We start from the raw sequence: 5060 nt of genomic DNA on the forward strand, positions 1-5060 counted from the left end.
TAGTAGAATTATACTATTTTATTGAGCCAACGTTTCGCCCCACGTTGCAGGGCTTCTTCAGGGCTGTTTTGACGGCAGTCAAAAATAAAGTGAAGTGAATGAATGAATGAAGTACTTTATTTTTGACTGCCGTCAAAACAGCCCTGCAATGTGGGGCGAAACGTTGGCTCAATAAAATAGTATAATTCTACTATTTGAGTTTTTTTTTTTACTGCACCCGGACCATATTCCATTCTTCAATAATATATATTTTTTTAGGCCTTTCTCGTGTTCATTATAGGATCGGTTACACAAATTAACTACTTTTTAGAATAAGAACCTATTAATAATGAAAAAAGAAAGAATATCCATGGTTATGACAAGATTTTGCTTTTCTAGCACACACCTCGCCAAGAGATCATTAGTTAACCTGATCTTATTATACATCATATAAATCAAATGGATCGTTCAATTAATTTTTTTAAAAACCTTATACTTCTTCATACCTAAAAATTTAGATGGAAAGGTTCTAAAGATGGAAAAAATATAAAAGAGGATGGGGAGGATAGAACAAACTACTGTAAATTCATAAACTAAAAATTTATTTTCACCACATGCCTTTTGTATCAAATAACTTAGCAACTGATTCAGAAAAAAATCAATGTTAAGTAAGTACAAGCGTTAGTAAACCATACAAACATTTATTAAAGCTCAATAAAATTTTCAGTCCTTCAAATGATTGTTATAATTAAATAAATACCTTAAAGAATCACACTGAGGGTGGCTGAAACTAAATGAAATAGAAAAGTTAAAAAGAAACAATGCCAAGCATTACTAAATTAAAATACTTAACGCTTATATTCTAATTCATGAAAGACATTTAATATTACTGTCATGTTAGTAATCAGTCAAGAAAGTTATATATAAATAAAATTGATTACAGTTAAAACATTACAAAAATTAAATACTTGACAAGAATTACAGTAATGACATACTTTATAATTAAGTACTTCATCCAAAAGTTTATTGGTATTAAAATTCTTGTTAATATAAAAATTTTTATAATTAACAGTGATTCTAATATTTCACAAAAACTTCAAATCAAAATAAAGTTAAGATGAGGCTTATAGAACAGTGGTTCTCATAAATAGTCCCAACTCTAGTAAAAAAAGGCGATGTAGTATGTGTATCAGACAACTTTCCTTTCACTTACATCCATCCTAAAGATCTATTTTAGACTGGTGGGCTCATAATGATAAGTTACAGTTTTCACATTTTAAGAATTTTATTTACTGAAAGTAGGGATAGAGGTAATTAAATGTTAAACTGTTTAAACAGACAATTGTAGATAATGAGTAAGTAGGTTGGTCGATGTACGACATGTCACAATCTCACAACAGATCATAACACAAAAAAAGGCAATCCTTTCCCACTGGACCCGCCCCGCTAAGACCCCCAGGAAGCGCGGCCCAATATCACTTTTGAAATATTAGCTTAAAACAGGAAGAGGAAACTTTAAGACAGTTAAATCGAGCAATATTTAAAAAGCGCCTGAAATTTAAAAACGGCGTGAAACCCTCCACTCCAGCCCTCAATGGTAGCCTTACTTATCTGACTTTTTAAACAGACAATTATAGCGAGTAGGTTGGTCAATGTACGACATGTCTCAATCTCGCAAGAGGAGATCATAACAAAAAAAGAAAAGGCAATCCTTCCCCGCTTGGACTCAGAGGACCTCAAAACGTGTATTTCCATTGAAAATTTTTTAAAAATAGAACTCTTTCCAATAGAATGGATCAGAATCACTTGATTAAGGTATTTGCCTTATAAATTGTCATAAACAATGTATTTGCCATGACTCAATGCTTAGCTACAAAGACGCACAAGTGGCTTGTATAAAAATTTATCGCTTACTTCCACTAAACTCAGTGAGCTGCCACCCAACCAATTTGTTCAAAATTGAATCATAAATAACTAATATCCACTCAAGGAAGCCTGTAGCGTAATACTGTAGCGAACCACTGATCTAGAAGATACAAACACAAAGAAGTTCCCAAACAAATTGAAAGTAAAATTTAATACATTTTATTTTTTTGTAAGGTACAATATTAATACTAATAAACCTTTAAAAATTAACAATATATATTAACTCACCAACAGAATGGCCCACAACCAGGATTATAATTATATTTTTGTTAATACCAATAATTTGAATATTTTAATTATACCAATTATAGTTATCATAAATAAATAAAATCAATTTGGTCCAGACCACAATAATAAAAATATGAAACATTGATTTCCAGCAATTTTACTTTTACATGAGCTAAGTATACACTATGAACACGAAAATTCATAAAACCCTCCTATAACTAGTCTTTACTTATGCCAAAAAATACTAACCACAAAAAAAGCTGATGAAGTGGCATTCAGATTAAGGAGGAATGATCAATAGCAGTTCCTAGATATTCACAATGGAAACAGATGTTTCGTCCAACTTTGCAGGGCTGAGTAATTCAAAGGGGCGAAACGTTGGTTACTAATAAATAGTTTTATCTACTATTTGTGTACCTTTCTTGACAGCCACCCAGTCCATCTTCCAATAATTATCACATACGGTCACAACTAATAATCTTTCAATATAATTTTAATTTTCTTTTATAATGTCAGAGGGATCATGGGCACTATTGAAATAATTGCCACTGAGCACTGTACATCAACAAAATTTAAGAAAAATACAGTACAATAATGACGACTCTCAACTAGGGCAACTAGATAGAACTAGGCATAAGTAATGATGGGAGGGCTGAACATAAAAGATGATTCTGGATAAGAAACTGTTGGATACCAAATTCTGTACATCTTGATTAACACATCTGACCAGGCTATATAGCACCAGTTACGAAGGAAGTTCAAGACTAAAAGGATTATGGCAGACTAAAAAAAAATTACAAAATTTTCTATTTTTTATCTACTCAAGTTGCTACATACAATAGGATAGACAAAAACCATTCAAACTTAACAGAAGAAAAAACTGAAATCGATATATGAAATCTAAAATCTCTGAAGCACATATCTAATACAAACAAATTTATATTGTTAATAATTTGTGCCATCAACTCAAATTATACTTAGCATTTCCTAGAATAAAAAAAATTGACTTCTTTTGATGTCTTAACTGTGAAATAGATATTTATTATTTATTTTAATACAAAGTGTTCTGATGATTAATATTCAAATATGAAAAAAAGGAACTAATTTAACCTCTGCTTTTTCAGGAAGAAATAGGGTTCAATTTCTTTTATAGTGAAAAATTAGTAGTAACAGGATTTTATCACTGTCAGAGTGTCCACACACAGTGTGAGAGTACAAATATCAACGACGCCATCAAATTTGGTTCTGAAATGTACTATATTAAAACTTAACTGATAGTAAAAGATAGATGACAACCTCAAAAAGAACCCTGGAGGAAGGGAATTTATTATTTTTAATTTGATTGGCAAATAATTTTCAGTACTTCTAGAAAATAGCAATTTTAATATTTTTATACTACTTTAAGTATACATTATGAACACGAAAATTCATAACTTTATTGGATTTAAATCTATTCATATTCCCAATGGTATTCTTAAAGTTTTTTTCCAATGTTTCTATTGATTTTTAAACTGTTTTCATTCTTAGGTATAAATGTTTTTAGTTGAAAAAATACAGAAATCTTTTTTTTTTTTTTTTTCAATAGCTAACTTGATAATCTTTATACCTCGCTACTTGTATTCGGCCCTGTTAAGTGAGTTAATATTGTTCACAAACATAAAAGATTTTTTTATAAAATATTATAACATTAAATAAATAGATATAATAAACAAATACTTATGAATCTTGCCATGGATTGAGCACCTTTTAGGATATACGATCATTGTATAATAACCTAACTAACAGCAAATACTTTCTTTTTGAAATATACAAATATCTCAATATTACGTACTAAGACAGTAATGGTTTTCAATAAAGTAGAGTAGAGATCGGCGAATTCCATCACCAATTATTTTGGGGTTAGATGAAGTTAGTCTTTGTCAGTCATAATTCACTCCAATAGTTGAACATAGTTGGCAGGGAAGAGTCCAAATGTTCCATCAGGGGCCAAACCTTGCCACCAGCCAGTGTCTATCTGATCAATGTGGGTAATTATATCACCGGGGTCGAAAGATATTTCTGTTTCATCAGCTGGAAATTATGAATATTTCAAAATAATATTGTTTGACTAAATTTATAATACATGACGAATTATCATCTTTAAATCATATATATTATATATAAAAAAAAGAAAATCTCTACAATACCTGCTTGATAATCATATAAAGCCTCAGCTCTTAAACCAAGATCGTTGAAATCAATGTATTCTGATCCATTGTATCCATCATCAACATATTGGGCTTCTGAGAGAAATTTTTAAAAAATTAAAAAATATACTGCATTAAACTAAAATTATCTCTATGAATAATCATGTAAATGTTTTTATAACTTACATTACAGACATTTAACAGTTATCAAGACCAATTAAAAACTTGAGTTTTAGTTAATTCTTTACTTTTGATCTTTCAGGTAAAATGTTCTAGTCCAATGGGAATAATAAATAAAGAGTCAATGAGTTTTTTGCTTTGACAATTAATATCAAACTGTTTATGTCAAAAATGTAGTTTATTATGCAATAATTTTCACTTATAATTTTAAAAATATATTCTTCTCACGTCTTGATCTAAAAAACTTAATTAGCTGGTTAGTAATAAATACACAAAGAAAAAACTCACCGACAGGGGTTGCATCTTCAACTATTTGAGGTTGAACTGTTTGAGGTTGAACTGTTTGAGGTTGAACTGTTTCAGGCTGAACTGTTTCTTCCTTAATTACTTCATCAGGCTTCACTTCGACTTTCTCAGATACAAGCTATAAGTACAAATATTATAATAAAAATAAAAGTAATGAAATAACAGATAACAAAGCAGTTGTAGCAAAATGACACAAGGCAATGTCATTCCAAACATAGGGGTATTCATGATGTTGTGTTAAATGTTATATGTTTT

At 29.9% G+C, this 5060-nt stretch overlaps 1 long non-coding RNA gene across 1 annotated transcript; it reads right to left on the bottom strand.

The window, feature by feature from the left end:
* Positions 1 to 564: 564 nt before the first annotated feature.
* On the bottom strand, positions 565 to 4943 carry LOC136795072 (uncharacterized). The gene is made up of 3 exons (XR_010844629.1): positions 4788 to 4943; positions 4320 to 4415; positions 565 to 4203 (listed from the first exon to the last, which is right to left on the bottom strand). It is a non-coding gene; the product is annotated as an uncharacterized lncRNA (long non-coding RNA).
* Positions 4944 to 5060: the final 117 nt, after the last annotated feature.

The sequence above is a fragment of the Halyomorpha halys genome, unplaced genomic scaffold, assembly GCF_000696795.3.
Source record: "Halyomorpha halys isolate HHAL.00 unplaced genomic scaffold, Hhal_1.1 Scaffold6919.1, whole genome shotgun sequence".
NCBI lineage: Eukaryota > Metazoa > Arthropoda > Insecta > Hemiptera > Pentatomidae > Halyomorpha > Halyomorpha halys.